The following is a 9,376-nucleotide window of genomic DNA, read 5'->3' on the forward strand; positions in this document are numbered from 1 at the left end:
GTCGGAAAAAGTGACAAAAGTTGAAAAAAGCGTCTATAGAAGTGACAAATGTATAAAAAGGCATCAAAAACATTGTGTCTCGGCCATTGTCTTTCCCCGATCCTGTAAATAAATAAAGTAGAAAAAAAGCAAAAAAAATGTTGACAAAGCGTCCGTATTTTACGCGATGGGAGTGAGAACGGGCTGGCTCCTCCATGTTTTGGCCTCAGCCCGTTTTTGGGGTTCCCTCTTCGCCTCGTGTTCTGTGCCTAAACCTGTTTAGGCTGAACTTTTAAGAGAGTCGTGCTTCTGTGAGTCCATCTTCTTGTGAGCGTGACACAACCAAGGGACAAATCCACATTTTTTGAATCCACATTTGTTTGTCCCCAAATTCCCAATACCCGGGGAATTTAAATACTCTGTTTGTTTTTTTTAGCATCTTTGACACTTCTTTAGTCTCTAAATCCACATTTTATGTCTCTAAATCCACTTTTTTAGTTTCTAAATCCACTTTTTTAGTCTCTAAATCCACATTTGATGTCTCTAAATCCACTTTTTCAGTCTCTAAATCCACTTTTTGTCTCTAAATCCACAATTTTTTGTCTTTGAATCCATATTTTTAGCTTGAAATTTAAATTGATTTTTTTTTTTTTAAATACAGAAATATTTTGGAATAAAAGAAAAAAAAAGAAGCAAATTACTCCAAAAATAAACTTTGCAGTAGAAAACATTAAATAACAGCATAAAGATTTCTCTCTGCAGAGACACTGCAACTTACTCTGGCTGCCTTTGCTACTAAACACCTGTTTGACATAAATATATGTTAATGCTTTTCTAACATAGGAATCATCTTACAACCCTTGTTGTGTCTTTTATCTGTGCATTTGAAAAGAAGAAATACACAATAACATAAAATAATGCACAGGTGGGATGAAAGAAAGCTAAGTAAGAAGGAATCCACGTAACATTAAAATGAAAGAAAGCTGTACGGGCCACTGATTAACAAATGCACATACATTTATTTCTTTACATATCTAAAAGATAAGATAAGATATACTTTATTGTCACCGAAGGGAAATTTGTTTCGGACTCTGTCCGTTCCGCAGCTTTACAAAGACAACACAAAATACAGAAAATAATCTCAACACATACTCTTATGCTTTCATATACATTGGACAGGTACCTATATAGTAAGCACATTAACACCTCTTTTCTGTGGCAGTTTTTAATTGAGTCGGCTGCATTCTCCGCAATAAGTGTAGCACAGCCCTTGCACAACGAGATGTTGCACAGCTAACATAATGCACAACCCAAATAGCCTACATATTGCACAAATGACACAATGCACAACCCAAATAAAAAACCCAAAGAAAATCTATCTAAAGGGAAGAGAAGAGTACAAATTCCAGGCAAGGGATCCAAAACAAGTCCAGAACAAGTGGTCCAAACTGCTGATTCATAATGTGCTTTACACCCAAAATGAATAACGTCATTGGCCTAAAGAAAGCCAGAACCACTCAAGCCTCCATCTTCTCCATATATTTCTTCAAATATCTAAAGGAAAGACTTTTAAATTCCACACAAGCAGCGCCGACAGGCAGATTTTCTTTACACTCTCAAATATTGTCATTGGCCTAAAGGAATCCACAACCGCTCCGTCTCGAAGACACACTGTGGTGTACACACCACGCGAGAATCATACATAATCAACTTTATTGCCAGACTGAATGTCCATTCAGAAGACACAGACATGACATACATCATACATTAAAAAGAGAAAGATGAACATATACAGAGAAATAAAAAAAAACAATACTGCATTTCTATGAAAGACACTTATACCAGTGTTTCCATAGTGATGATTAGTATCGTATGGCACTAAAGCCAGGATTGGCCAGCAGCATAACAACGCTGTTCTGGAAGATGTTCAGGCAACAAATTAATTTTTAGAGAAGACTACTCAATAATGCCTGGAAGGTGCTGACCCCTGCATTACAAAACAGGTCACTTGCACTAGAGCATAAACACACACATTATAAACACACACACACACACACACACACACTATATACACACTATACACACAGACACACACACACACACACTATATACACACATACACACACATACTATATACACACACAGACACTATATATACACATACACACACACTACATACACACACTATACACACACACTATATATACACATACACACATACACAGACACTATATACACACACACATACACTATATACACACACATACACACACACTCGAACAGTATCCTCATACAGTCCTTATAAGCAACCTTAAGCTTCTACATGCTTGCCTTTTTGTCTGGAAAACAAAGGTCTTTGTCCACTTTTGTCCTACATATCAAGACAGCTACTCTTTTTGGCATTATACAACACATCATATTTCACCCCATATTCAGAGCAGATATTCAGTAGCTGCTGCAAACCAGCACTTTTCTGGGAGAGAAAATGGCCAGATCATCAGCATACATGAGATGATTAACCAAGGTGTTAACAATCATACAGCCAGTTTTGCATCTTGTCAATTGGTTGGATAACTCATCCATGTACCAGTTTTTCTGTGATTTGTTGTGAGCTGGGGGAGGAACGAGAGGTAGCTTTTGGGGGCTCCAGCCCCCCCCCCCCCCGAATGTTTTCTCAAAATCCCTGAAACATTTAGGAAGTCTCTACTGTCTTTCAGAGGCATCAATGGGCTCTGTTTTAAAAACTAGAAAGAAGATAAAGAAAATTCTGTGATTGTGTGAAACAAGACGATCTAACTAATCCATTGGTTCCAACCGTGTCATGCTAAAGGGGCTACATAACACTCCAAAGTTAAGTTAAATTTGAGGAAAAAGTGCCATGGCCATATTCAAAGGGGTACGTTGACCTCTCGCCTCAAGATATCTGAATGAAAATGGGTTTTACAGATATCCACGAGTCTCCTCTTTACAGATACGCACACTTTATCATAATCCCATCCAGTTTTACCTTGGCAACTAAATGTATTATGTTTTTCCAGAATAACGTTAAATTTTTTATTATCAAATGGCTTGAAAAATAGTTCCCTAAATGCGAAAAAAAATAAAAAAAAAATAGCGCGGTCCTACTAGACTCTGAAGTACATTTCATTTGTACAGAGAGTCTGCGCCACTCTCCATTGACGAAGTGTTAACTTCTTCCAACTACATAATCAGTGATGCAAAACTGACACAAACAATCTAGTTTTGTGCCTTGTTGTATATTACAGTTAGGATAAAAAAAAAAAAAAAACACAGTAACGCTTTCAAATGGAAATTAAAGCCCCCCCCCCACACAAACACACACGCACACACAAATAAAGCTGGTGGCATCCGACCAGCTCGGTTATTATACAACTGAGAAAACTTGCCCACAACACACCAACATTCTCCGACACTGACTGATGCAAAACGTGACAGGAAATGAAGTGAAATAAAGTGTGATGCATTAATATGTATATATATGTGTGTGTTTTAGTGTAATGTATGACGGCTCCAGTGCTGTGTTTCTTTTGTCTGCTTTGTCTGCTTGGGAGATAGCAGCAGGAAACGCCCCATACCGTCTTGTTTCTCCGTGATGGATGGCGGAGCATGTTCTGCCTATACATCAACGTCTCGTTTGCTTTTTTCAGCGGTGGAAGAACTATGCAGATCCTTCGCTGCAGTAAAAGTACTAATACCACACTGTGAAAATACTCTGTTACAAGTAACAGTCCTGCATTGAACAGGTTACTTCAGTAAAAGTGTGTATCATCAGGAAAAATTTAGTTAAAGTATTAAACCATTGTAGAAAGTGTAAAGGGTCCAAACTGTTGTGTGTTTAATGGTCTAATCATCTCAGCTGGACTTGTAGGCCGTTATATTGGTGGCTAGTTTAGTTTAGAATCAAACTTTTTATAAACTACATGTGTTTTGTGTGCAGGAATCTTAATGTGTAAGGTAACTAGTAACTAAAGCTGTAACAGATGAATGTAGTGGAGTAAAAAGTACAATATTTCTCTCTGAAATGGAGTAGAAGTAGAAAGTGGCATGAAAAGAAGTACTAGGGATGAAGGATTTGGCTTTGGATTTGGCCGAATATTGGGCTTTTTGACGGGGTTCGGTTTCTGCCGAACCTTAGAATTTTTTCCCACCGAACCGAACCCTACGCTTGCACTACACGTGCTACGCTGGTCGACGTAATGGCGCCGCCGTTGATTACGGGAAGGTGTTTACATAGGTGGACCATTCAATGCAGTAGGCTGTGAGAAAGTGAAAATGGAACTCGTGAAGAAAGAGTTGTTGTTTGGCAGTACTTTCAGTCAAAAGAAGGCCATTCAAGTCCAGCTACATGTTCAATTTGCAATGCCGATTTGTCCCGTGGTGGCACGGACCCTAAACAATACACAACATCGCCGCTGTTACAACATTTGGTATGAAACATCCGAAAGAATATGAGTTGTGCATGAAGGAATCTACAGACAGCAGCCAAATGCAGGAACTTCAGGTACAGCAAAGGAAGGACAGTCACCACTAAAAACTTGGAGTAGGTTTCGGATTTGGTATTTGGCCGAATCCCAAAAATCTGGATTCTGTTCATCTCTAACAAGTACCTCAACATTTGGACATAAGTAAAGTACTGGAGTAACTGTACTTAGTTACATTCCACCACTATTTTTTATCCCGGCCTGAACATGAAGACGCTTGCCTTTTCTTTGGTTTTTATCGCCTTCTTTCTATAGATATTTTGAACTAATGTACCAAAAGATGCAAGTGTGCATCCCTTTCCTTTTCTTCTCCGTCCTGTTGTTTTGCCTGGCCGACAGCGAGTGTCCAGTCAGACCAAAAGTGCAAAATGCTCCGCTCATTAATTCATCATACCATCGGCATGTTTGACCCGGACTCCTGGGATGACCGCCCCGCTGCGCCACAGAGGAGAGGAAATGTTTGACTTTGTACCAAACGTCAATAGTGAAATTACTGAACTTCTTCTCCTACTGTTTGAAGCTGTGAACCGAATCAATTTTCCATTCCAGTCCGTATCGATCAGCTCAGCGCCCACACAGGCCCCCCTGGAGTTTAGTCTCCAACTTCATTTACTTTAGTCATAAACCTGTGTAATGTTGAAGCCCGTCTGGTTGCTTTAATGTCTTGTTTTTCTTTTCCGTTAGCTTGACAAAGAAGCACCATGTCTACACCAAATGTAAAAGTTATCGACAGCTGCTTCATCCTCTTCAATTAATCAAATGATGGAATATACCAACAAAGGTCTCGGCAAGAACACAAAAGGAGCATCTTAACAACAGTTGAAAAGCTTGTTTTTATGAACTAGTGGTGCTATAAAGGTCCAGTGTGTAACGTGTTTAGTTGTTATCAAAATCTGTGTTGCCCGTTCACAAACTTTCCTTTTTCAGGAATATTTACCACCACCATCAATTCCAAGTATTCCCATTGGCTTGAAATTTTACATTTGCATTCGCATGAACTGGGGTAGACGCTCCATATTCATGCGCTTCATACGTTAGCCGGTAAGGGACATACACGAAATACTGCTCCGCCTTTCGCGTTTTCGCTATCACACACTGTTAATTATTTGACTGTAAATTTACAATAAATTACAGGTTACCAGTTGCATGACTTTCACAGTAAGTTACTGTATCATTTTTACAGTAAATAATTGTGAAATGATGAATTATGCTGTCGCATTACTGTGATTTAGCAGTAAGCTGCTGTAGAATTACTGTAAAACCGTTACATATTTACTGTAATAAAGCAGCATTTAGCTGTGAAATTACATTATCTTTCTGTATATAATCACAATAATATCCTGTATATTTTAATTTTTACTGTAAAATTAATGCAACTCAGTAGCCAGCAATTTACAGTGAATATGACATGTGATTTTACCAGACCTATACCAACATGTTTTGCATCTGGTCAATAAAAACAACAAAGCAAATACCATTTTAACTTTTTAATGAATACAACCAAACATGTACAGTTAAATAAGTAGTAAAATTCAACATCTTTTGGCAGTTGTAATTCATTGATACATTAGAACAGGGGTGTCAAACTCAGTTTCCCAGAGGGCCATACTGGAAAATGAGAACCACATCAAGGGCCAGACATGTAGAGATTATTGATATACTTTTATTTAAGAGAAAAAGTCAAATATTTTGACTGTATTATTGCATGACTCAAAATGTAAGTCATCCCACTTACATTTTGGGCCTCATAATGCCCCAAAAAAGTTAGTCAAAAAAGTTCCTCAGCCAGCGAAAAATACATTGAATAAAGCACCAAGAAAGTTGGAAAAAGGCCGGGGAAAAAAAGCATTTAAATTGTTTGAGAAAGTGCCAAAAACTTCCGAAAAAGTGGCAAAACATTTAGTAAAGTATTAAAAATATTAAAACAAAGTGCCTAAAACATTGAAAAAAAAAGCATAAACCGCTGGAAAAGGCATCAAAAATGTAAAAAAAAAAAAGCACAAAAAATGTAAAAAATAAAAGCACCAAAGACTTTGGAAAAAGCGACAAAAACTAGGTGGGCCTAAATTTATTGTGAATCTAAATGGAAATGTGGGCCGGATCAAAACCTGCGAGGGGCTGGATTTGGCACTCGGGCGTTGAGTTTGACACATTATTACCAATGTGATAATGACATAATTCACCTCACAGGAATGCATTGGTACATTTAAACATTAGAACATTATCTTAAACAACAACAATACTACAACCATCTTCCAACCTGGGTGTATTCAAAGTAGGCCTACATGGTGTCCCTATACTTTAATCCATTATATCTACATCAACATCCATTCAAAGTCCACAAGTTTTCTCACGAGTCTGCTCACATGTGGGTTGATGCCTCCAAGCTGTTTCTTCTTCGATTTGGAGCCCATCTCAGGGTTAATACCCAAGAAGCACCTGTAAACAATATGCCAAGACAACAACTTTCAGTACTGCATATTATATTGCTCATTATATTTAAAGTAAAAAACAACCTGGGATCTATTTATGTTGATAATGGGTTAAAACTTTCATTTGGGAGAAAAATTACATTAATCGGAGGAGTTTTGAGCAAGACCATTATTTACATTAAAAATACTTTATAGCGTATTGCAGTGGGAATACGTCCATGTCAAAATAAATTGCTATTTTCAAACCACTGACAAACATTTTGGGTGGTAGTGTCCGTGGGTATCCTACAGATAAACCGTATTGCAAACTTTTAAAGTGAACAGAGAGGCTATAACAAGGGAGTCCAAAGGAAACACACATTGTCTTACTTCTGTTCCGGTAGCGTCAAATCAGTGGGCGCGTTCAACATCTTGCACCTGCACGGATCTGGCTAATTCTTACAATAAAAAAAAAAGCTTCACATTTAGCCAGATCTGCACAACACTGGAATAAGTTGAACATGCACACTGATTTGAAGCTACTTAGAACAGAAGTAAGACGACGTATGTTGCCTTCAGAAAACCTCCTCGTCATAGCCCGGACATATGCCCACTGCAACGTGCTATTAAGCATTTTTTGCAAATGCAAATAACCGTATTGCTCAAAACTCCGATTTACATAATTTTTCTCCCATTTTGTTTTTACTCTGGATTATTCCTTTAATCTAAAAGGCACAGGAAATGGTGTCCCTTTCCAAAAAATGTGTTAGAAAAGTAAATGAACTGACCACACCCCTACAACCCTTACCTTTCTATGGAGACAGCTGCATCCTTTGACCCCTAGTGTATGTGTGTGTGTGTGTGTGTGTGTGTGTGTGTGCGCGTGCATGTGCACGTCCAGACCCTTACCGTGTGTGTTTGTAGGTGTGTGTATAGAAGTGTGTGTGTGTAATGTAAATTTTAATGTTTCAATACCTTTGAATAAACTCCAGAGTACATGAGCCGTCGTCAGGATACTGCAGATTAAAGTTGTAATAGCTTGCAAAAACAGCTGCTATCCCATTGATGAAGCTGTCGTCTGGTCCCATCACCACTTGTCCTTCAGTGGATAGCATCCAAGTCCTTGACTTCATCAGGTCACCTGAAATGAACAGATATGGAAGTGGAATGTTGAATAAAGAAGAGAAGAATGTTTCTGATTTTGATATCCAGCAACACTGCCTTTAAATTGCGAACCCACTTGTTACTGATCTAACAAGATAATCTACTGATCTAGTCTCTCAAACAGCTCAAGCTACAGAACATGCTTTGTTCTCACAATTGTACGCAGTCTCTAAGATTGGTTTTTTCACAATAAATTTAAGACAATGCCGTACCCCACACCTGGAATGCAGGAAAATCTCTAAAGCCATTGACTGTATACAACTACTACCACCACTTCTGTAATTGTTGAAAGATCAGAATTAGAAAAAGATATTCATTATTGAGAAAATGTCAAGACAAGACATTGATCAGCAAGTTATTTAAAATTTTTGGTTCTTGCTGCTAGAAAATAATATGAAGTCCAGATGTAAATAGTACCTTGGATAATCAAGCAGGAGGTGCTCGGTAGCATCACTGTTCTCTGCACATCAGCGGCTGTGGCACACGGCTGTAAAATAAACCTTAACTGTAACATACATTTATGGTAGCAGATTCAAATACATAAAAGACAGTCCACTGGTCTCCTGACAGAGGGTAATCAGAGAGAATGTTATGTATACTATCCATCTAGTGTAATCACCAACTGCTTAAAATGAACTGGCTAGCAGGAGCATGAAATAAGCTGAGCAAAAAAAAAAAAAGCCAAAAAAAAAAAAAAAACGGAGGGAAAAGGGAGGATTTTGGTAGAGGAGTAGATAATGTCTGATCAAACGAGGAAAAAGGACTGGTATCCAAAGTCAAATTATATTTAACGTTACAAGTACACTGAACGGACCAGGGGCAACCTGCTATTTCACCACAATGAGGGAGCCTGAGAACGTGGTGGAGGTCTGCTAGCTAGCTAACGTTATAGCTAGCTAGCTAGCAAGCAAGCTAGCTATATATATAGCCCTCAGTCAGTCCACTAACCTTAAAAGTTAAACCAAAAAGCAAATAATTCTTCACAATAACCCTTAAAGCACCGTGTATTACAGTCTACCCTATCCTTCTCTATTACTGTCTTTTACTTCTTGAATTTATGCCTTTAACTTTACGTACCTCGTATCTGGTTTCTTCTGCCTTGTCCCTCCTCGTCTGCCACAAAATCCAGTGAGTTTGGCTTCTGACCGCAAAATCGCCCCACAATGCAGTGCGTTTCAAGTGCAATTCAAATTTCACAATAAGATGCTGTACTTTGATAGAGAACATGCAGTCTTACATTAATTTCACAGTAAAAGTCTTAATACAATATTTTATTGTGAAATAATACTGTTATATATTGTGAAGTGGTAATAATGTAAT

This window comes from Perca fluviatilis, chromosome 14, assembly GCF_010015445.1.
Source record: "Perca fluviatilis chromosome 14, GENO_Pfluv_1.0, whole genome shotgun sequence".
Lineage (NCBI taxonomy): Eukaryota > Metazoa > Chordata > Actinopteri > Perciformes > Percidae > Perca > Perca fluviatilis.